The 21,680-nt window shown below is 54.9% G+C and overlaps 23 non-coding genes across 23 annotated transcripts; all 23 read right to left on the reverse strand.

Annotated features, from left to right (window-relative positions):
- Positions 1-619: 619 nt before the first annotated feature.
- LOC126115344 (5S ribosomal RNA) lies at positions 620-738 on the reverse strand. Its single transcript, XR_007525389.1, has one exon. It is a non-coding gene; the product is annotated as a 5S ribosomal RNA (ribosomal RNA).
- An 827-nt stretch (positions 739-1,565) lies between these two features.
- On the reverse strand, positions 1,566-1,684 carry LOC126115357 (5S ribosomal RNA). Its single transcript, XR_007525400.1, has one exon. It is a non-coding gene; the product is annotated as a 5S ribosomal RNA (ribosomal RNA).
- Positions 1,685-2,506: 822 nt separating this feature from the next.
- On the reverse strand, positions 2,507-2,625 carry LOC126115315 (5S ribosomal RNA). The gene has a single exon (XR_007525362.1). It is a non-coding gene; the product is annotated as a 5S ribosomal RNA (ribosomal RNA).
- An 822-nt stretch (positions 2,626-3,447) lies between these two features.
- Positions 3,448-3,566, reverse strand: LOC126115349 (5S ribosomal RNA). The gene has a single exon (XR_007525393.1). It is a non-coding gene; the product is annotated as a 5S ribosomal RNA (ribosomal RNA).
- Positions 3,567-4,393: 827 nt separating this feature from the next.
- On the reverse strand, positions 4,394-4,512 carry LOC126115370 (5S ribosomal RNA). The gene has a single exon (XR_007525411.1). It is a non-coding gene; the product is annotated as a 5S ribosomal RNA (ribosomal RNA).
- An 822-nt stretch (positions 4,513-5,334) lies between these two features.
- Positions 5,335-5,453, reverse strand: LOC126115382 (5S ribosomal RNA). The gene has a single exon (XR_007525422.1). It is a non-coding gene; the product is annotated as a 5S ribosomal RNA (ribosomal RNA).
- Positions 5,454-6,280: 827 nt separating this feature from the next.
- Positions 6,281-6,399, reverse strand: LOC126115395 (5S ribosomal RNA). Its single transcript, XR_007525434.1, has one exon. It is a non-coding gene; the product is annotated as a 5S ribosomal RNA (ribosomal RNA).
- Positions 6,400-7,226: 827 nt separating this feature from the next.
- LOC126115237 (5S ribosomal RNA) lies at positions 7,227-7,345 on the reverse strand. Its single transcript, XR_007525291.1, has one exon. It is a non-coding gene; the product is annotated as a 5S ribosomal RNA (ribosomal RNA).
- Positions 7,346-8,177: 832 nt separating this feature from the next.
- On the reverse strand, positions 8,178-8,296 carry LOC126115316 (5S ribosomal RNA). The gene has a single exon (XR_007525363.1). It is a non-coding gene; the product is annotated as a 5S ribosomal RNA (ribosomal RNA).
- Positions 8,297-9,128: 832 nt separating this feature from the next.
- LOC126115407 (5S ribosomal RNA) lies at positions 9,129-9,247 on the reverse strand. Its single transcript, XR_007525445.1, has one exon. It is a non-coding gene; the product is annotated as a 5S ribosomal RNA (ribosomal RNA).
- An 827-nt stretch (positions 9,248-10,074) lies between these two features.
- On the reverse strand, positions 10,075-10,193 carry LOC126115419 (5S ribosomal RNA). The gene has a single exon (XR_007525456.1). It is a non-coding gene; the product is annotated as a 5S ribosomal RNA (ribosomal RNA).
- An 822-nt stretch (positions 10,194-11,015) lies between these two features.
- On the reverse strand, positions 11,016-11,134 carry LOC126115431 (5S ribosomal RNA). The gene has a single exon (XR_007525467.1). It is a non-coding gene; the product is annotated as a 5S ribosomal RNA (ribosomal RNA).
- Positions 11,135-11,961: 827 nt separating this feature from the next.
- Positions 11,962-12,080, reverse strand: LOC126115443 (5S ribosomal RNA). The gene has a single exon (XR_007525478.1). It is a non-coding gene; the product is annotated as a 5S ribosomal RNA (ribosomal RNA).
- Positions 12,081-12,912: 832 nt separating this feature from the next.
- Positions 12,913-13,031, reverse strand: LOC126115189 (5S ribosomal RNA). Its single transcript, XR_007525248.1, has one exon. It is a non-coding gene; the product is annotated as a 5S ribosomal RNA (ribosomal RNA).
- Positions 13,032-13,853: 822 nt separating this feature from the next.
- On the reverse strand, positions 13,854-13,972 carry LOC126115317 (5S ribosomal RNA). Its single transcript, XR_007525364.1, has one exon. It is a non-coding gene; the product is annotated as a 5S ribosomal RNA (ribosomal RNA).
- An 832-nt stretch (positions 13,973-14,804) lies between these two features.
- LOC126115143 (5S ribosomal RNA) lies at positions 14,805-14,923 on the reverse strand. The gene has a single exon (XR_007525206.1). It is a non-coding gene; the product is annotated as a 5S ribosomal RNA (ribosomal RNA).
- An 827-nt stretch (positions 14,924-15,750) lies between these two features.
- Positions 15,751-15,868, reverse strand: LOC126115265 (5S ribosomal RNA). Its single transcript, XR_007525317.1, has one exon. It is a non-coding gene; the product is annotated as a 5S ribosomal RNA (ribosomal RNA).
- Positions 15,869-16,690: 822 nt separating this feature from the next.
- On the reverse strand, positions 16,691-16,809 carry LOC126115405 (5S ribosomal RNA). Its single transcript, XR_007525443.1, has one exon. It is a non-coding gene; the product is annotated as a 5S ribosomal RNA (ribosomal RNA).
- Positions 16,810-17,641: 832 nt separating this feature from the next.
- On the reverse strand, positions 17,642-17,760 carry LOC126115455 (5S ribosomal RNA). Its single transcript, XR_007525489.1, has one exon. It is a non-coding gene; the product is annotated as a 5S ribosomal RNA (ribosomal RNA).
- An 822-nt stretch (positions 17,761-18,582) lies between these two features.
- Positions 18,583-18,701, reverse strand: LOC126115318 (5S ribosomal RNA). The gene has a single exon (XR_007525365.1). It is a non-coding gene; the product is annotated as a 5S ribosomal RNA (ribosomal RNA).
- Positions 18,702-19,533: 832 nt separating this feature from the next.
- On the reverse strand, positions 19,534-19,652 carry LOC126115468 (5S ribosomal RNA). The gene has a single exon (XR_007525500.1). It is a non-coding gene; the product is annotated as a 5S ribosomal RNA (ribosomal RNA).
- Positions 19,653-20,474: 822 nt separating this feature from the next.
- LOC126115319 (5S ribosomal RNA) lies at positions 20,475-20,593 on the reverse strand. The gene has a single exon (XR_007525366.1). It is a non-coding gene; the product is annotated as a 5S ribosomal RNA (ribosomal RNA).
- An 832-nt stretch (positions 20,594-21,425) lies between these two features.
- On the reverse strand, positions 21,426-21,544 carry LOC126115480 (5S ribosomal RNA). Its single transcript, XR_007525511.1, has one exon. It is a non-coding gene; the product is annotated as a 5S ribosomal RNA (ribosomal RNA).
- Between the last annotated feature and the right edge of the window lie 136 nt (positions 21,545-21,680).

The raw sequence follows: 21,680 nt of genomic DNA on the forward strand, positions 1-21,680 counted from the left end.
GCACCCCCTGTCATTCGCTGGGCGCGTGCAGCCTTCGACACTAGCGGAGGACGCATCTTGTCCCTGGTGTTCAGCGGAGGGCCTGTGCGGGGTGTGGCAGTGTCGTGCTGGAGGGCGCAACTGGTAGCGATGTGGGCTTCCTCGCCTCGCCTCGCCTCGCCTCGCCTCACACCAGGTGTCTGCGTAGTTTTCAGTGCATTCGCACCATTCCTATCCCTGTCCCTGTCCCCGTCCCGACTTGTCCCGACTTTGCTCGACTGCCGCTCGCTGCCGCTCGGGTCGTGGTCCATATCACAGCGCAAGCACGACAAACGTCTGCGGGACGAGACGAGACGACTAAGGAATACATTCGTGGTTACAAATCAAATTTGGAACTCTACACTCCTACACAACAATAGGCGGTGACGTATTTCAGAAATCACCAGCCGATTCGTACTGTTTTGTCGTTTTCAAAGTCTTCTTGGCAAACTTGGTTAGCACATTCTCCCTCAAACTGAGTTAATTACTGCATTTTCGTACCATTACAGTAGTTTAAAAGGCTTAAGGAAGCATCTTTGTCACAACAGAAAGGTAGTTTGAAAATTGGGCTTGCGACATAACAAAAAAACAAAAGGAAGGGAGCCAACAGCACCCGGGTTTCCCAGGCGGTCACCCATCCAAGTACTATCCGGGCCCGATGATGCTTAACTTCGGTGATCGGACGAGAACCGGTGTATTCATCATGGTATGGCCGTTGGCGCTCATCTAATGTAGGAGCACGGCAGAATTCGCGTTCGGCTTTTCTCCCAACACACAAAATGTTAGTTTTCGGCCGCATTTGACGAAAGCGCTTCCTTCCGCAACCGCCAGTTCCTCGAGGACGGCGCGGGGAGGCGCGCCCGGCGTCCCAGCAGAGCGACGGCCAAATTGGCGGGCGCACCGCCGCGTGTGTGAGACGCACTGCTGCTCGTTGCACCCCCTGTCATTCGCTGGGCGCGTGCAGCCTTCGACACTAGCGGAGGACGCATCTTGTCCCTGGTGTTCAGCGGAGGGCCTGTGCGGGGTGTGGCAGTGTCGTGCTGGAGGGCGCCACTGGTAGCGATGTGGGCTTCCTCGCCTCGCCTCGCCTCGCCTCACACCAGGTGTCTGCGTAGTTTGCAGTGCATTCGCACCATTCCTATCCCTGTCCCTGTCCCCGTCCCGACTTGTCCCGACTTTGCTCAACTGCCGCTCGCTGCCGCTCGGGTCGTGGTCCATATGACAGCGCAAGCACGACAAACGTCTGCGGGACGAGACGAGACGACTAAGGAATACATTCGTGGTTACAAATCAAATTTGGAACTCTACACTCCTACACAACAATAGGCGGTGACGTATTTCAGAAATCACCTGCCGATTCGTACTGTTTTGTCGTTTTCAAAGTCTTCTTGGCAAACTTGGTTAGCACATTCTCCCTCAAACTGAGTTAATTACTGCATTTTCGTACCATTACAGTAGTTTAAAAGGCTTAAGGAAGCATCTTTAACACAACAGAAAGGTCGTTTGAAAATTGGGCTGGCGACATAACAAAAAAACAAAAGGAAGGGAGCCAACAGCACCCGGGTTTCCCAGGCGGTCACCCATCCAAGTACTATCCGGGCCCGATGATGCTTAACTTCGGTGATCGGACGAGAACCGGTGTATTCATCATGGTATGGCCGTTGGCGCTCGTCTAATGTAGGAGCACGGCAGAATTCACGTTCGGCTTTTCTCCCAACACACAAAATGTTAGTTTTCGGCCGCATTTGACGAAAGCGCTTCATTCCGCAACCGCCAGTTCCTCGAGGACGGCGCGGGGAGGCGCGCCCGGCGTCCCAGCAGAGCGACGGCCAAATTGGCGGGCGCACCGCCGCGTGTGTGAGACGCACTGCTGCTCGTTGCACCCCCTGTCATTCGCTGGGCGCGTGCAGCCTTCGACACTAGCGGAGGACGCATCTTGTCCCTGGTGTTCAGCGGAGGGCCTGTGCGGGGTGTGGCAGTGTCATGCTGGAGGGCGCCACTGGTAGCGATGTGGGCTTCCTCGCCTCGCCTCGCCTCACACCAGGTGTCTGCGTAGTTTGCAGTGCATTCGCACCATTCCTATCCCTGTCCCTGTCCCCGTCCCGACTTGTCCCGACTTTGCTCGACTGCCGCTCGCTGCCGCTCGGGTCGTGGTCCATATGACAGCGCAAGCACGACAAACGTCTGCGGGACGAGACGAGACGAATAAGGAATACATTCGTGGTTACAAATCAAATTTGGAACTCTACACTCCTACACAACAATAGGCGGTGACGTATTTCAGAAATCACCTGCCGATTCGTACTGTTTTGTCGTTTTCAAAGTCTTCTTGGCAAACTTGGTTAGCACATTCTCCCTCAAACTGAGTTAATTACTGCATTTTCGTACCATTACAGTAGTTTAAAAGGCTTAAGGAAGCATCTTTGTCACAACAGAAAGGTAGTTTGAAAATTGGGCTGGCGACATAACAAAAAAACAAAAGGAAGGGAGCCAACAGCACCCGGGTTTCCCAGGCGGTCACCCATCCAAGTACTAGCCGGGCCCGATGATGCTTAACTACGGTGATCGGACGAGAACCGGTGTATTCATCATGGTATGGCCGTTGGCGCTCATCTAATGTAGGAGCACGGCAGAATTCGCGTTCGGCTTTTCTCCCATCACACAAAATGTTAGTTTTCGGCCGCATTTGACGAAAGCGCTTCCTTCCGCAACCGCCAGTTCCTCGAGGACGGCGCGGGGAGGCGCGCCCGGCGTCCCAGCAGAGCGACGGCCGAATTGGCGGGCGCACCGCCGCGTGTGTGAGACGCACTGCTTCTCGTTGCACCCCCTGTCATTCGCTGGGCGCGTGCAGCCTTCGACACTAGCGGAGGACGCATCTTGTCCCTGGTGTTCAGCGGAGGGCCTGTGCGGGGTGTGGCAGTGTCATGCTGGAGGGCGCCACTGGTAGCGATGTGGGCTTCCTCGCCTCGCCTCGCCTCACACCAGGTGTCTGCGTAGTTTGCAGTGCATTCGCACCATTCCTATCCCTGTCCCTGTCCCCGTCCCGACTTGTCCCGACTTTGCTCTACTGCCGCTCGCTGCCGCTCGGGTCGTGGTCCATATGACAGCGCAAGCACGACAAACGTCTGCGGGACGAGACGAGACGACTAAGGAATACATTCGTGGTTACAAATCAAATTTGGAACTCTACACTCCTACACAACAATAGGCGGTGACGTATTTCAGAAATCACCTGCCGATTCGTACTGTTTTGTCGTTTTCAAAGTCTTCTTGGCAAACTTGGTTAGCACATTCTCCCTCAAACTGAGTTAATTACTGCATTTTCGTACCATTACAGTAGTTTAAAAGGCTTAAGGAAGCATCTTTGTCACAACAGAAAGGTAGTTTGAAAATTGGGCTGGCGACATAACAAAAAAACAAAAGGAAGGGAGCCAACAGCACCCGGGTTTCCCAGGCGGTGACCCATCCAAGTACTAGCCGGGCCCGATGATGCTTAACTTCGGTGATCGGACGAGAACCGGTGTATTCATCATGGTATGACCGTTGGCGCTCATCTAATGTAGGAGCACGGCAGAATTCGCGTTCGGCTTTTCTCCCAACACACAAAATGTTAGTTTTCGGCCGCATTTGACGAAAGCGCTTCCTTCCGCAACCGCCAGTTCCTCGAGGACGGCGCGGGGAGGCGCGCCAGGCGTCCCAGCAGAGCGACGGCCGAATTGGCGGGCGCACCGCCGCGTGTGTGAGACGCACTGCTGCTCGTTGCACCCCCTGTCATTCGCTGGGCGCGTGCAGCCTTCGACACTAGCGGAGGACGCATCTTGTCCCTGGTGTTCAGCGGAGGGCCTGTGCGGGGTGTGGCAGTGTCGTGCTGGAGGGCGCCACTGGTAGCGATGTGGGCTTCCTCGCCTCGCCTCGCCTCGCCTCACACCAGGTGTCTGCGTAGTTTGCAGTGCATTCGCACCATTCCTATCCCTGTCCCTGTCCCCGTCCCGACTTGTCCCGACTTTGCTCGACTGCCGCTCGCTGCCGCTCGGGTCGTGGTCCATATCACAGCGCAAGCACGACAAACGTCTGCGGGACGAGACGAGACGACTAAGGAATACATTCGTGGTTACAAATCAAATTTGGAACTCTACACTCCTACACAACAATAGGCGGTGACGTATTTCAGAAATCACCTGCCGATTCGTACTGTTTTGTCGTTTTCAAAGTCTTCTTGGCAAACTTGGTTAGCACATTCTCCCTCAAACTGAGTTAATTACTGCATTTTCGTACCATTACAGTAGTTTAAAAGGCTTAAGGAAGAAACTTTGTCACAACAGAAAGGTCGTTTGAAAATTGGGCTGGCGACATAACAAAAAAACAAAAGGAAGGGAGCCAACAGCACCCGGGTTTCCCAGGCGGTCACCCATCCAAGTACTATCCGGGCCCGATGATGCTTAACTTCGGTGATCGGACGAGAACCGGTGTATTCATCATGGTATGGCCGTTGGCGCTCGTCTAATGTAGGAGCACGGCAGAATTCACGTTCGGCTTTTCTCCCAACACACAAAATGTTAGTTTTCGGCCGCATTTGACGAAAGCGCTTCATTCCGCAACCGCCAGTTCCTCGAGGACGGCGCGGGGAGGCGCGCCCGGCGTCCCAGCAGAGCGACGGCCGAATTGGCGGGCGCACCGCCGCGTGTGTGAGACGCACTGCTGCTCGTTGCACCCCCTGTCATTCGCTGGGCGCGTGCAGCCTTCGACACTAGCGGAGGACGCATCTTGTCCCTGGTGTTCAGCGGAGGGCCTGTGCGGGGTGTGGCAGTGTCATGCTGGAGGGCGCCACTGGTAGCGATGTGGGCTTCCTCGCCTCGCCTCGCCTCACACCAGGTGTCTGCGTAGTTTGCAGTGCATTCGCACCATTCCTATCCCTGTCCCTGTCCCCGTCCCGACTTGTCCCGACTTTGCTCGACTGCCGCTCGCTGCCGCTCGGGTCGTGGTCCATATCACAGCGCAAGCACGACAAACGTCTGCGGGACGAGACGAGACGACTAAGGAATACATTCGTGGTTACAAATCAAATTTGGAACTCTACACTCCTACACAACAATAGGCGGTGACGTATTTCAGAAATCACCTGCCGATTCGTACTGTTTTGTCGTTTTCAAAGTCTTCTTGGCAAACTTGGTTAGCACATTCTCCCTCAAACTGAGTTAATTACTGCATTTTCGTACCATTACAGTAGTTTAAAAGGCTTAAGGAAGCATCTTTGTCACAACAGAAAGGTAGTTTGAAAATTGGGCTGGCGACATAACAAAAAAACAAAAGGAAGGGAGCCAACAGCACCCGGGTTTCCCAGGCGGTCACCCATCCAAGTACTATCCGGGCCCGATGATGCTTAACTTCGGTGATCGGACGAGAACCGGTGTATTCATCATGGTATGGCCGTTGGCGCTCATCTAATGTAGGAGCACGGCAGAATTCGCGTTCGGCTTTTCTCCCAACACACAAAATGTTAGTTTTCGGCCGCATTTGACGAAAGCGCTTCCTTCCGCAACCGCCAGTTCCTCGAGGACGGCGCGGGGAGGCGCGCCCGGCGTCCCAGCAGAGCGACGGCCAAATTGGCGGGCGCACCACCGCGTGTGTGAGACGCACTGCTGCTCGTTGCACCCCCTGTCATTCGCTGGGCGCGTGCAGCCTTCGACACTAGCGGAGGACGCATCTTGTCCCTGGTGTTCAGCGGAGGGCCTGTGCGGGGTGTGGCAGTGTCGTGCTGGAGGGCGCCACTGGTAGCGATGTGGGCTTCCTCGCCTCGCCTCGCCTCGCCTCACACCAGGTGTCTGCGTAGTTTGCAGTGCATTCGCACCATTCCTATCCCTGTCCCTGTCCCCGTCCCGACTTGTCCCGACTTTGCTCTACTGCCGCTCGCTGCCGCTCGGGTCGTGGTCCATATGACAGCGCAAGCACGACAAACGTCTGCGGGACGAGACGAGACGACTAAGGAATACATTCGTGGTTACAAATCAAATTTGGAACTCTACACTCCTACACAACAATAGGCGGTGACGTATTTCAGAAATCACCTGCCGTTTCGTACTGTTTTGTCGTTTTCAAAGTCTTCTTGGCAAACTTGGTTAGCACATTCTCCCTCAAACTGAGTTAATTACTGCATTTTCGTACCATTACAGTAGTTTAAAAGGCTTAAGGAAGCATCTTTGTCACAACAGAAAGGTAGTTTGAAAATTGGGCTGGCGACATAACAAAAAAACAAAAGGAAGGGAGCCAACAGCACCCGGGTTTCCCAGGCGGTCACCCATCCAAGTACTATCCGGGCCCGATGATGCTTAACTTCGGTGATCGGACGAGAACCGGTGTATTCATCATGGTATGGCCGTTGGCGCTCATCTAATGTAAGAGCACGGCAGAATTCGCGTTCGGCTTTTCTCCCAACACACAAAATGTTAGTTTTCGGCCGCATTTGACGAAAGCGCTTCCTTCCGCAACCGCCAGTTCCTCGAGGACGGCGCGGGGAGGCGCGCCCGGCGTCCCAGCAGAGCGACGGCCAAATTGGCGGGCGCACCGCCGCGTGTGTGAGACGCACTGCTGCTCGTTGCACCCCCTGTCATTCGCTGGGCGCGTGCAGCCTTCGACACTAGCGGAGGACGCATCTTGTCCCTGGTGTTCAGCGGAAGGCCTGTGCGGGGTGTGGCAGTGTCGTGCTGGAGGGCGCCACTGGTAGCGATGTGGGCTTCCTCGCCTCGCCTCGCCTCGCCTCACACCAGGTGTCTGCGTAGTTTGCAGTGCATTCGCACCATTCCTATCTCTGTCCCTGTCCCCGTCCCGACTTGTCCCGACTTTGCTCTACTGCCGCTCGCTGCCGCTCGGGTCGTGGTCCATATGACAGCGCAAGCACGACAAACGTCTGCGGGACGAGACGAGACGAATAAGGAATACATTCGTGGTTACAAATCAAATTTGGAACTCTACACTCCTACACAACAATAGGCGGTGACGTATTTCAGAAATCACCTGCCGATTCGTACTGTTTTGTCGTTTTCAAAGTCTTCTTGGCAAACTTGGTTAGCACATTCTCCCTCAAACTGAGTTAATTACTGCATTTTCGTACCATTACAGTAGTTTAAAAGGCTTAAGGAAGCATCTTTGTCACAACAGAAAGGTCGTTTGAAAATTGGGCTGGCGACATAACAAAAAAACAAAAGGAAGGGAGCCAACAGCACCCGGGTTTCCCAGGCGGTCACCCATCCAAGTACTATCCGGGCCCGATGATGCTTAACTACGGTGATCGGACGAGAACCGGTGTATTCATCATGGTATGGCCGTTGGCGCTCGTCGAATGTAGGAGCACGGCAGAATTCACGTTCGGCTTTTCTCCCAACACACAAAATGTTAGTTTTCGGCCGCATTTGACGAAAGCGCTTCCTTCCGCAACCGCCAGTTCCTCGAGGACGGCGCGGGGAGGCGCGCCCGGCGTCCCAGCAGAGCGACGGCCAAATTGGCGGGCGCACCGCCGCGTGTGTGAGACGCACTGCTGCTCGTTGCACCCCCTGTCATTCGCTGGGCGCGTGCAGCCTTCGACACTAGCGGAGGACGCATCTTGTCCCTGGTGTTCAGCGGAGGGCCTGTGCGGGGTGTGGCAGTGTCATGCTGGAGGGCGCCACTGGTAGCGATGTGGGCTTCCTCGCCTCGCCTCGCCTCGCCTCGCCTCACACCAGGTGTCTGCGTAGTTTGCAGTGCATTCGCACCATTCCTATCCCTGTCCCTGTCCCCGTCCCGACTTGTCCCGACTTTGCTCGACTGCCGCTCGCTGCCGCTCGGGTCGTGGTCCATATGACAGCGCAAGCACGACAAACGTCTGCGGGACGAGACGAGACGAATAAGGAATACATTCGTGGTTACAAATCAAATTTGGAACTCTACACTCCTACACAACAATAGGCGGTGACGTATTTCAGAAATCACCTGCCGATTCGTACTGTTTTGTCGTTTTCAAAGTCTTCTTGGCAAACTTGGTTAGCACATTCTCCCTCAAACTGAGTTAATTACTGCATTTTCGTACCATTACAGTAGTTTAAAAGGCTTAAGGAAGCATCTTTGTCACAACAGAAAGGTAGTTTGAAAATTGGGCTGGCGACATAACAAAAAAACAAAAGGAAGGGAGCCAACAGCACCCGGGTTTCCCAGGCGGTCACCCATCCAAGTACTAGCCGGGCCCGATGATGCTTAACTACGGTGATCGGACGAGAACCGGTGTATTCATCATGGTATGGCCGTTGGCGCTCATCTAATGTAGGAGCACGGCAGAATTCGCGTTCGGCTTTTCTCCCATCACACAAAATGTTAGTTTTCGGCCGCATTTGACGAAAGCGCTTCCTTCCGCAACCGCCAGTTCCTCGAGGACGGCGCGGGGAGGCGCGCCCGGCGTCCCAGCAGAGCGACGGCCGAATTGGCGGGCGCACCGCCGCGTGTGTGAGACGCACTGCTGCTCGTTGCACCCCCTGTCATTCGCTGGGCGCGTGCAGCCTTCGACACTAGCGGAGGACGCATCTTGTCCCTGGTGTTCAGCGGAGGGCCTGTGCGGGGTGTGGCAGTGTCGTGCTGGAGGGCGCCACTGGTAGCGATGTGGGCTTCCTCGCCTCGCCTCGCCTCGCCTCGCCTCACACCAGGTGTCTGCGTAGTTTTCAGTGCATTCGCACCATTCCTATCCCTGTCCCTGTCCCCGTCCCGACTTGTCCCGACTTTGCTCGACTGCCGCTCGCTGCCGCTCGGGTCGTGGTCCATATCACAGCGCAAGCACGACAAACGTCTGCGGGACGAGACGAGACGACTAAGGAATACATTCGTGGTTACAAATCAAATTTGGAACTCTACACTCCTACACAACAATAGGCGGTGACGTATTTCAGAAATCACCTGCCGATTCGTACTGTTTTGTCGTTTTCAAAGTCTTCTTGGCAAACTTGGTTAGCACATTCTCCCTCAAACTGAGTTAATTACTGCATTTTCGTACCATTACAGTAGTTTAAAAGGCTTAAGGAAGCATCTTTGTCACAACAGAAAGGTAGTTTGAAAATTGGGCTGGCGACATAACAAAAAAACAAAAGGAAGGGAGCCAACAGCACCCGGGTTTCCCAGGCGGTCACCCATCCAAGTACTATCCGGGCCCGATGATGCTTAACTTCGGTGATCGGACGAGAACCGGTGTATTCATCATGGTATGGCCGTTGGCGCTCATCTAATGTAGGAGCACGGCAGAATTCGCGTTCGGCTTTTCTCCCAACACACAAAATGTTAGTTTTCGGCCGCATTTGACGAAAGCGCTTCCTTCCGCAACCGCCAGTTCCTCGAGGACGGCGCGGGGAGGCGCGCCCGGCGTCCCAGCAGAGCGACGGCCAAATTGGCGGGCGCACCGCCGCGTGTGTGAGACGCACTGCTGCTCGTTGCACCCCCTGTCATTCGCTGGGCGCGTGCAGCCTTCGACACTAGCGGAGGACGCATCTTGTCCCTGGTGTTCAGCGGAGGGCCTGTGCGGGGTGTGGCAGTGTCGTGCTGGAGGGCGCCACTGGTAGCGATGTGGGCTTCCTCGCCTCGCCTCGCCTCGCCTCACACCAGGTGTCTGCGTAGTTTGCAGTGCATTCGCACCATTCCTATCCCTGTCCCTGTCCCCGTCCCGACTTGTCCCGACTTTGCTCTACTGCCGCTCGCTGCCGCTCGGGTCGTGGTCCATATGACAGCGCAAGCACGACAAACGTCTGCGGGACGAGACGAGACGACTAAGGAATACATTCGTGGTTACAAATCAAATTTGGAACTCTACACTCCTACACAACAATAGGCGGTGACGTATTTCAGAAATCACCTGCCGATTCGTACTGTTTTGTCGTTTTCAAAGTCTTCTTGGCAAACTTGGTTAGCACATTCTCCCTCAAACTGAGTTAATTACTGCATTTTCGTACCATTACAGTAGTTTAAAAGGCTTAAGGAAGCATCTTTGTCACAACAGAAAGGTAGTTTGAAAATTGGGCTGGCGACATAACAAAAAAACAAAAGGAAGGGAGCCAACAGCACCCGGGTTTCCCAGGCGGTCACCCATCCAAGTACTATCCGGGCCCGATGATGCTTAACTTCGGTGATCGGACGAGAACCGGTGTATTCATCATGGTATGGCCGTTGGCGCTCGTCTAATGTAGGAGCACGGCAGAATTCACGTTCGGCTTTTCTCCCAACACACAAAATGTTAGTTTTCGGCCGCATTTGACGAAAGCGCTTCCTTCCGCAACCGCCAGTTCCTCGAGGACGGCGCGGGGAGGCGCGCCCGGCGTCCCAGCAGAGCGACGGCCAAATTGGCGGGCGCACCGCCGCGTGTGTGAGACGCACTGCTGCTCGTTGCACCCCCTGTCATTCGCTGGGCGCGTGCAGCCTTCGACACTAGCGGAGGACGCATCTTGTCCCTGGTGTTCAGCGGAGGGCCTGTGCGGGGTGTGGCAGTGTCATGCTGGAGGGCGCCACTGGTAGCGATGTGGGCTTCCTCGCCTCGCCTCGCCTCACACCAGGTGTCTGCGTAGTTTGCAGTGCATTCGCACCATTCCTATCCCTGTCCCTGTCCCCGTCCCGACTTGTCCCGACTTTGCTCTACTGCCGCTCGCTGCCGCTCGGGTCGTGGTCCATATGACAGCGCAAGCACGACAAACGTCTGCGGGACGAGACGAGACGACTAAGGAATACATTCGTGGTTACAAATCAAATTTGGAACTCTACACTCCTACACAACAATAGGCGGTGACGTATTTCAGAAATCACCTGCCGTTTCGTACTGTTTTGTCGTTTTCAAAGTCTTCTTGGCAAACTTGGTTAGCACATTCTCCCTCAAACTGAGTTAATTACTGCATTTTCGTACCATTACAGTAGTTTAAAAGGCTTAAGGAAGCATCTTTGTCACAACAGAAAGGTAGTTTGAAAATTGGGCTGGCGACATAACAAAAAAACAAAAGGAAGGGAGCCAACAGCACCCGGGTTTCCCAGGCGGTCACCCATCCAAGTACTATCCGGGCCCGATGATGCTTAACTTCGGTGATCGGACGAGAACCGGTGTATTCATCATGGTATGGCCGTTGGCGCTCATCTAATGTAAGAGCACGGCAGAATTCGCGTTCGGCTTTTCTCCCAACACACAAAATGTTAGTTTTCGGCCGCATTTGACGAAAGCGCTTCCTTCCGCAACCGCCAGTTCCTCGAGGACGGCGCGGGGAGGCGCGCCCGGCGTCCCAGCAGAGCGACGGCCAAATTGGCGGGCGCACCGCCGCGTGTGTGAGACGCACTGCTGCTCGTTGCACCCCCTGTCATTCGCTGGGCGCGTGCAGCCTTCGACACTAGCGGAGGACGCATCTTGTCCCTGGTGTTCAGCGGAGGGCCTGTGCGGGGTGTGGCAGTGTCGTGCTGGAGGGCGCCACTGGTAGCGATGTGGGCTTCCTCGCCTCGCCTCGCCTCGCCTCACACCAGGTGTCTGCGTAGTTTGCAGTGCATTCGCACCATTCCTATCCCTGTCCCTGTCCCCGTCCCGACTTGTCCCGACTTTGCTCTACTGCCGCTCGCTGCCGCTCGGGTCGTGGTCCATATGACAGCGCAAGCACGACAAACGTCTGCGGGACGAGACGAGACGACTAAGGAATACATTCGTGGTTACAAATCAAATTTGGAACTCTACACTCCTACACAACAATAGGCGGTGACGTATTTCAGAAATCACCTGCCGATTCGTACTGTTTTGTCGTTTTCAAAGTCTTCTTGGCAAACTTGGTTAGCACATTCTCCCTCAAACTGAGTTAATTACTGCATTTTCGTACCATTACAGTAGTTTAAAAGGCTTAAGGAAGCATCTTTGTCACAACAGAAAGGTAGTTTGAAAATTGGGCTGGCGACATAACAAAAAAACAAAAGGAAGGGAGCCAACAGCACCCGGGTTTCCCAGGCGGTCACCCATCCAAGTACTATCCGGGCCCGATGATGCTTAACTTCGGTGATCGGACGAGAACCGGTGTATTCATCATGGTATGGCCGTTGGCGCTCGTCTAAAGTAGGAGCACGGCAGAATTCACGTTCGGCTTTTCTCCCAACACACAAAATGTTAGTTTTCGGCCGCATTTGACGAAAGCGCTTCCTTCCGCAACCGCCAGTTCCTCGAGGACGGCGCGGGGAGGCGCGCCCGGCGTCCCAGCAGAGCGACGGCCAAATTGGCGGGCGCACCGCCGCGTGTGTGAGACGCACTGCTGCTCGTTGCACCCCCTGTCATTCGCTGGGCGCGTGCAGCCTTCGACACTAGCGGAGGACGCATCTTGTCCCTGGTGTTCAGCGGAGGGCCTGTGCGGGGTGTGGCAGTGTCATGCTGGAGGGCGCCACTGGTAGCGATGTGGGCTTCCTCGCCTCGCCTCGCCTCGCCTCGCCTCACACCAGGTGTCTGCGTAGTTTGCAGTGCATTCGCACCATTCCTATCCCTGTCCCTGTCCCCGTCCCGACTTGTCCCGACTTTGCTCGACTGCCGCTCGCTGCCGCTCGGGTCGTGGTCCATATGACAGCGCAAGCACGACAAACGTCTGCGGGACGAGACGAGACGAATAAGGAATACATTCGTGGTTACAAATCAAATTTGGAACTCTACACTCCTACACAACAATAGGCGGTGACGTATTTCAGAAATCACCTGCCGATTCGTACTGTTTTGTCGTTTTCAAAGTCTTCTTGGCAAACTTGGTTAGCACATTCTCCCTCAAACTGAGTTAATTACTGCATTTTCGTACCATTACAGTAGTTTAAAAGGCTTAAGGAAGCATCTTTGTCACAACAGAAAGGTAGTTTGAAAATTGGGCTGGCGACATAACAAAAAAACAAAAGGAAGGGAGCCAACAGCACCCGGGTTTCCCAGGCGGTCACCCATCCAAGTACTAGCCGGGCCCGATGATGCTTAACTTCGGTGATCGGACGAGAACCGGTGTATTCATCATGGTATGGCCGTTGGCGCTCGTCTAATGTAGGAGCACGGCAGAATTCACGTTCGGCTTTTCTCCCAACACACAAAATGTTAGTTTTCGGCCGCATTTGACGAAAGCGCTTCCTTCCGCAACCGCCAGTTCCTCGAGGACGGCGCGGGGAGGCGCGCCCGGCGTCCCAGCAGAGCGACGGCCAAATTGGCGGGCGCACCGCCGCGTGTGTGAGACGCACTGCTGCTCGTTGCACCCCCTGTCATTCGCTGGGCGCGTGCAGCCTTCGACACTAGCGGAGGACGCATCTTGTCCCTGGTGTTCAGCGGAGGGCCTGTGCGGGGTGTGGCAGTGTCATGCTGGAGGGCGCCACTGGTAGCGATGTGGGCTTCCTCGCCTCGCCTCGCCTCACACCAGGTGTCTGCGTAGTTTGCAGTGCATTCGCACCATTCCTATCCCTGTCCCTGTCCCCGTCCCGACTTGTCCCGACTTTGCTCGACTGCCGCTCGCTGCCGCTCGGGTCGTGGTCCATATGACAGCGCAAGCACGACAAACGTCTGCGGGACGAGACGAGACGAATAAGGAATACATTCGTGGTTACAAATCAAATTTGGAACTCTACACTCCTACACAACAATAGGCGGTGACGTATTTCAGAAATCACCTGCCGATTCGTACTGTTTTGTCGTTTTCAAAGTCTTCTTGGCAAACTTGGTTAGCACATTCTCCCTCAAACTGAGTTAATTACTGCATTTTCGTACCATTACAGTAGTTTAAAAGGCTTAAGGAAGCATCTTTGTCACAACAGAAAGGTAGTTTGAAAATTGGGCTGGCGACATAACAAAAAAACAAAAGGAAGGGAGCCAACAGCACCCGGGTTTCCCAGGCGGTCACCCATCCAAGTACTAGCCGGGCCCGATGATGCTTAACTACGGTGATCGGACGAGAACCGGTGTATTCATCATGGTATGGCCGTTGGCGCTCATCTAATGTAGGAGCACGGCAGAATTCGCGTTCGGCTTTTCTCCCATCACACAAAATGTTAGTTTTCGGCCGCATTTGACGAAAGCGCTTCCTTCCGCAACCGCCAGTTCCTCGAGGACGATGCGGGGAGGCGCGCCCGGCGTCCCAGCAGAGCGACGGCCGAATTGGCGGGCGCACCGCCGCGTGTGTGAGACGCACTGCTGCTCGTTGCACCCCCTGTCATTCGCTGGGCGCGTGCAGCCTTCGACACTAGCGGAGGACGCATCTTGTCCCTGGTGTTCAGCGGAGGGCCTGTGCGGGGTGTGGCAGTGTCGTGCTGGAGGGCGCCACTGGTAGCGATGTGGGCTTCCTCGCCTCGCCTCGCCTCGCCTCGCCTCACACCAGGTGTCTGCGTAGTTTGCAGTGCATTCGCACCATTCCTATCCCTGTCCCTGTCCCCGTCCCGACTTGTCCCGACTTTGCTCGACTGCCGCTCGCTGCCGCACGGGTCGTGGTCCATATCACAGCGCAAGCACGACAAACGTCTGCGGGACGAGACGAGACGACTAAGGAATACATTCGTGGTTACAAATCAAATTTGGAACTCTACACTCCTACACAACAATAGGCGGTGACGTATTTCAGAAATCACCTGCCGATTCGTACTGTTTTGTCGTTTTCAAAGTCTTCTTGGCAAACTTGGTTAGCACATTCTCCCTCAAACTGAGTTAATTACTGCATTTTCGTACCATTACAGTAGTTTAAAAGGCTTAAGGAAGCATCTTTGTCACAACAGAAAGGTAGTTTGAAAATTGGGCTGGCGACATAACAAAAAAACAAAAGGAAGGGAGCCAACAGCACCCGGGTTTCCCAGGCGGTCACCCATCCAAGTACTATCCGGGCCCGATGATGCTTAACTTCGGTGTTCGGACGAGAACCGGTGTATTCATCATGGTATGGCCGTTGGCGCTCATCTAATGTAGGAGCACGGCAGAATTCGCGTTCGGCTTTTCTCCCAACACACAAAATGTTAGTTTTCGGCCGCATTTGACGAAAGCGCTTCCTTCCGCAACCGCCAGTTCCTCGAGGACGGCGCGGGGAGGCGCGCCCGGCGTCCCAGCAGAGCGACGGCCAAATTGGCGGGCGCACCGCCGCGTGTGTGAGACGCACTGCTGCTCGTTGCACCCCCTGTCATTCGCTGGGCGCGTGCAGCCTTCGACACTAGCGGAGGACGCATCTTGTCCCTGGTGTTCAGCGGAGGGCCTGTGCGGGGTGTGGCAGTGTCGTGCTGGAGGGCGCCACTGGTAGCGATGTGGGCTTCCTCGCCTCGCCTCGCCTCGCCTCACACCAGGTGTCTGCGTAGTTTGCAGTGCATTCGCACCATTCCTATCCCTGTCCCTGTCCCCGTCCCGACTTGTCCCGACTTTGCTCTACTGCCGCTCGCTGCCGCTCGGGTCGTGGTCCATATGACAGCGCAAGCACGACAAACGTCTGCGGGACGAGACGAGACGACTAAGGAATACATTCGTGGTTACAAATCAAATTTGGAACTCTACACTCCTACACAACAATAGGCGGTGACGTATTTCAGAAATCACCTGCCGATTCGTACTGTTTTGTCGTTTTCAAAGTCTTCTTGGCAAACTTGGTTAGCACATTCTCCCTCAAACTGAGTTAATTACTGCATTTTCGTACCATTACAGTAGTTTAAAAGGCTTAAGGAAGCATCTTTGTCACAACAGAAAGGTAGTTTGAAAATTGGGCTGGCGACATAACAAAAAAACAAAAGGAAGGTAGCCAACAGCACCGGGTTTCCCAGGCGGTCACCCATCCAAGTACTATCCGGGCCCGATGATGCTTAACTTCGGTGATCGGACGAGAACCGGTGTATTCATCATGGTATGGCCGTTGGCGCTCGTCTAATGTAGGAGCACGGCAGAATTCACGTTCGGCTTTTCTCCCAACACACAAAATGTTAGTTTTCGGCCGCATTTGACGAAAGCGCTTCCTTCCGCAACCGCCAGTTCCTCGAGGACGGCGCGGGGAGGCGCGCCCGGCGTCCCAGCAGAGCGACGGCCAAATTGGCGGGCGCACCGCCGCGTGTGTGAGACGCACTGCTGCTCGTTGCACCCCCTGTCATTCGCTGGGCGCGTGCAGCCTTCGACACTAGCGGAGGACGCATCTTGTCCCTGGTGTTCAGCGGAGGGCCTGTGCGGGGTGTGGCAGTGTCATGCTGGAGGGCGCCACTGGTAGCGATGTGGGCTTCCTCGCCTCGCCTCGCCTCACACCAGGTGTCTGCGTAGTTTGCAGTGCATTCGCACCATTCCTATCCCTGTCCCTGTCCCCGTCCCGACTTGTCCCGACTTTGCTCGACTGCCGCTCGCTGCCGCTCGGGTCGTGGTCCATATGACAGCGCAAGCACGACAAACGTCTGCGGGACGAGACGAGACGAATAAGGAATACATTCGTGGTTACAAATCAAATTTGGAACTCTACACTCCTACACAACAATAGGCGGTGACGTATTTCAGAAATCACCTGCCGATTCGTACTGTTTTGTCGTTTTCAAAGTCTTCTTGGCAAACTTGGTTAGCACATTCTCCCTCAAACTGAGTTAATTACTGCATTTTCGTACCATTACAGTAGTTTAAAAGGCTTAAGGAAGCATCTTTGTCACAACAGAAAGGTAGTTTGAAAATTGGGCTGGCGACATAACAAAAAAACAAAAGGAAGGGAGCCAACAGCACCCGGGTTTCCCAGGCGGTCACCCATCCAAGTACTAGCCGGGCCCGAGGATGCTTAACTACGGTGATCGGACGAGAACCGGTGTATTCATCATGGTATGGCCGTTGGCGCTCATCTAATGTAGGAGCACGGCAGAATTCGCGTTCGGCTTTTCTCCCATCACACAAAATGTTAGTTTTCGGCCGCATTTGACGAAAGTGCTTCCTTCCGCAACCGCCAGTTCCTCGAGGACGGCGCGGGGAGGCGCGCCCGGCGTCCCAGCAGAGCGACGGCCGAATTGGCGGGCGCACCGCCGCGTGTGTGAGACGCACAGCTGCTCGTTGCACCCACTGTCATTCGCTGGGCGCGTGCAGCCTTCGACACTAGCGGAGGACGCATCTTGCCCCTGGTGTTCAGCGGAGCGCCTGTGCGGGGTGTGGCAGTGTCGTGCTGGAGGGCGCCACTGGTAGCGATGTGGGCTTCCTCGCCTCGCCTCGCCTCGCCTCGCCTCACACCAGGTGTCTGCGTAGTTTTCAGTGCATTCGCACCATTCCTATCCCTGTCCCTGTCCCCGTCCCGACTTGTCCCGACTTTGCTCTACTGCCGCTCGCTGCCGCTCGGGTCGTGGTCCATATGACAGCGCAAGCACGACAAACGTCTGCGGGACGAGACGAGACGACTAAGGAATACATTCGTGGTTACAAATCAAATTTGGAACTCTACACTCCTACACAACAATAGGCGGTGACGTATTTCAGAAATCACCTGCCGATTCGTACTGTTTTGTCGTTTTCAAAGTCTTCTTGGCAAACTTGGTTAGCACATTCTCCCTCAAACTGAGTTAATTACTGCATTTTCGTACCATTACAGTAGTTTAAAAGGCTTAAGGAAGCATCTTTGTCACAACAGAAAGGTAGTTTGAAAATTGGGCTGGCGACATAACAAAAAAACAAAAGGAAGGGAGCCAACAGCACCCGGGTTTCCCAGGCGGTCACCCATCCAAGTACTATCCGGGCCCGATGATGCTTAACTTCGGTGATCGGACGAGAACCGGTGTATTCATCATGGTATGGCCGTTGGCGCTCGTCTAATGTAGGAGCACGGCAGAATTCACGTTCGGCTTTTCTCCCAACACACAAAATGTTAGTTTTCGGCCGCATTTGACGAAAGCGCTTCCTTCCGCAACCGCCAGTTCCTCGAGGACGGCGCGGGGAGGCGCGCCCGGCGTCCCAGCAGAGCGACGGCCAAATTGGCGGGCGCACCGCCGCGTGTGTGAGACGCACTGCTGCTCGTTGCACCCCCTGTCATTCGCTGGGCGCGTGCAGCCTTCGACACTAGCGGAGGACGCATCTTGTCCCTGGTGTTCAGCGGAGGGCCTGTGCGGGGTGTGGCAGTGTCATGCTGGAGGGCGCCACTGGTAGCGATGTGGGCTTCCTCGCCTCGCCTCGCCTCACACCAGGTGTCTGCGTAGTTTGCAGTGCATTCGCACCATTCCTATCCCTGTCCCTGTCCCCGTCCCGACTTGTCCCGACTTTGCTCGACTGCCGCTCGCTGCCGCTCGGGTCGTGGTCCATATCACAGCGCAAGCACGACAAACGTCTGCGGGACGAGACGAGACGAATAAGGAATACATTCGTGGTTACAAATCAAATTTGGAACTCTACACTCCTACACAACAATAGGCGGTGACGTATTTCAGAAATCACCTGCCGATTCGTACTGTTTTGTCGTTTTCAAAGTCTTCTTGGCAAACTTGGTTAGCACATTCTCCCTCAAACTGAGTTAATTACTGCATTTTCGTACCATTACAGTAGTTTAAAAGGCTTAAGGAAGCATCTTTGTCACAACAGAAAGGTAGTTTGAAAATTGGGCTGGCGACATAACAAAAAAACAAAAGGAAGGGAGCCAACAGCACCCGGGTTTCCCAGGCGGTCACCCATCCAAGTACTAGCCGGGCCCGATGATGCTTAACTACGGTGATCGGACGAGAACCGGTGTATTCATCATGGTATGGCCGTTGGCGCTCATCTAATGTAGGAGCACGGCAGAATTCGCGTTCGGCTTTTCTCCCATCACACAAAATGTTAGTTTTCGGCCGCATTTGACGAAAGTGCTTCCTTCCGCAACCGCCAGTTCCTCGAGGACGGCGCGGGGAGGCGCGCCCGGCGTCCCAGCAGAGCGACGGCCGAATTGGCGGGCGCACCGCCGCGTGTGTGAGACGCACAGCTGCTCGTTGCACCCACTGTCATTCGCTGGGCGCGTGCAGCCTTCGACACTAGCGGAGGACGCATCTTGCCCCTGGTGTTCAGCGGAGCGCCTGTGCGGGGTGTGGCAGTGTCGTGCTGGAGGGCGCCACTGGTAGCGATGTGGGCTTCCTCGCCTCGCCTCGCCTCGCCTCGCCTCACACCAGGTGTCTGCGTAGTTTTCAGTGCATTCGCACCATTCCTATCCCTGTCCCTGTCCCCGTCCCGACTTGTCCCGACTTTGCTCTACTGCCGCTCGCTGCCGCTCGGGTCGTGGTCCATATGACAGCGCAAGCACGACAAACGTCTGCGGGACGAGACGAGACGACTAAGGAATACATTCGTGGTTACAAATCAAATTTGGAACTCTACACTCCTACACAACAATAGGCGGTGACGTATTTCAGAAATCACCTGCCGATTCGTACTGTTTTGTCGTTTTCAAAGTCTTCTTGGCAAACTTGGTTAGCACATTCTCCCTCAAACTGAGTTAATTACTGCATTTTCGTACCATTACAGTAGTTTAAAAGGCTTAAGGAAGCATCTTTGTCACAACAGAAAGGTAGTTTGAAAATTGGGCTGGCGACATAACAAAAAAACAAAAGGAAGGGAGCCAACAGCACCCGGGTTTCCCAGGCGGTCACCCATCCAAGTACTATCCGGGCCCGATGATGCTTAACTTCGGTGATCGGACGAGAACCGGTGTATTCATCATGGTATGGCCGTTGGCGCTCGTCTAATGTAGGAGCACGGCAGAATTCACGTTCGGCTTTTCTCCCAACACACAAAATGTTAGTTTTCGGCCGCATTTGACGAAAGCGCTTCCTTCCGCAACCGCCAGTTCCTCGAGGACGGCGCGGGGAGGCGCGCCCGGCGTCCCAGCAGAGCGACGGCCAAATTGGCGGGCGCACCGCCGCGTGTGTGAGACGCACTGCTGCTCGTTGCACCCCCTGTCATTCGCTGGGCGCGTGCAGCCTTCGACACTAGCGGAGGACGCATCTTGTCCCTGGTGTTCAGCGGAGGGCCTGTGCGGGGTGTGGCAGTGTCATGCTGGAGGGCGCCACTGGTAGCGATGTGGGCTTCCTCGCCTCGCCTCGCCTCACACCAGGTGTCTGCGTAGTTTGCAGTGCATTCGCACCATTCCTATCCCTGTCCCTGTCCCCGTCCCGACTTGTCCCGACTTTGCTCGACTGCCGCTCGCTGCCGCTCGGGTCGTGGTCCATATCACAGCGCAAGCACGACAAACGTCTGCGGGACGAGACGAGACGAATAAGGAATACATTCGTGGTTACAAATCAAATTTGGAACTCTACACTCCTACACAACAATAGGCGGTGACGTATTTCAGAAATCACCTGCCGATTCGTACTGTTTTGTCGTTTTCAAAGTCTTCTTGGCAAACTTGGTTAGCACATTCTCCCTCAAACTGAGTTAATTACTGCATTTTCGTACCATTACAGTAGTTTAAAAGGCTTAAGGAAGCATCTTTGTCACAACAGAAAGGTAGTTTGAAAATTGGGCTGGCGACATAACAAAAAAACAAAAGGAAGGGAGCCAACAGCACCCGGGTTTCCCAGGCGGTCACCCATCCAAGTACTAGCCGGGCCCGATGATGCTTAACTACGGTGATCGGACGAGAACCGGTGTATTCATCATGGTATGGCCGTTGGCGCTCATCTAATGTAGGAGCACGGCAGAATTCGCGTTCGGCTTTTCTCCCATCACACAAAATGTTAGTTTTCGGCCGCATTTGACGAAAGTGCTTCCTTCCGCAACCGCCAGTTCCTCGAGGACGGCGCGGGGAGGCGCGCCCGGCGTCCCAGCAGAGCGACGGCCGAATTGGCGGGCGCACCGCCGCGTGTGTGAGACGCACAGCTGCTCGTTGCACCCACTGTCATTCGCTGGGCGCGTGCAGCCTTCGACACTAGCGGAGGACGCATCTTGCCCCTGGTGTTCAGCGGAGCGCCTGTGCGGGGTGTGGCAGTGTCGTGCTGGAGGGCGCCACTGGTAGCGATGTGGGCTTCCTCGCCTCGCCTCGCCTCGCCTCGCCTCACACCAGGTGTCTGCGTAGTTTTCAGTGCATTCGCACCATTCCTATCCCTGTCCCTGTCCCCGTCCCGACTTGTCCCGACTTTGCTCTACTGCCGCTCGCTGCCGCTCGGGTCGTGGTCCATATGACAGCGCAAGCACGACAAACGTCTGCGGGACGAGACGAGACGACTAAGGAATACATTCGTGGTTACAAATCAAATTTGGAACTCTACACTCCTACACAACAATAGGCGGTGACGTATTTCAGAAATCACCTGCCGATTCGTACTGTTTTGTCGTTTTCAAAGTCTTCTTGGCAAACTTGGTTAGCACATTCTCCCTCAAACTGAGTTAATTACTGCATTTTCGTACCATTACAGTAGTTTAAAAGGCTTAAGGAAGCATCTTTGTCACAACAGAAAGGTAGTTTGAAAATTGGGCTGGCGACATAACAAAAAAACAAAAGGAAGGGAGCCAACAGCACCCGGGTTTCCCAGGCGGTCACCCATCCAAGTACTATCCGGGCCCGATGATGCTTAACTTCGGTGATCGGACGAGAACCGGTGTATTCATCATGGTATGGCCGTTGGCGCTCGTCTAATGTAGGAGCACGGCAGAATTCACGTTCGGCTTTTCTCCCAACACACAAAATGTTAGTTTTCGGCCGCATTTGACGAAAGCGCTTCCTTCCGCAACCGCCAGTTCCTCGAGGACGGCGCGGGGAGGC

This window comes from Schistocerca cancellata, unplaced genomic scaffold (genome assembly GCF_023864275.1).
Source record: "Schistocerca cancellata isolate TAMUIC-IGC-003103 unplaced genomic scaffold, iqSchCanc2.1 HiC_scaffold_317, whole genome shotgun sequence".
NCBI classification, from domain to species: domain Eukaryota; kingdom Metazoa; phylum Arthropoda; class Insecta; order Orthoptera; family Acrididae; genus Schistocerca; species Schistocerca cancellata.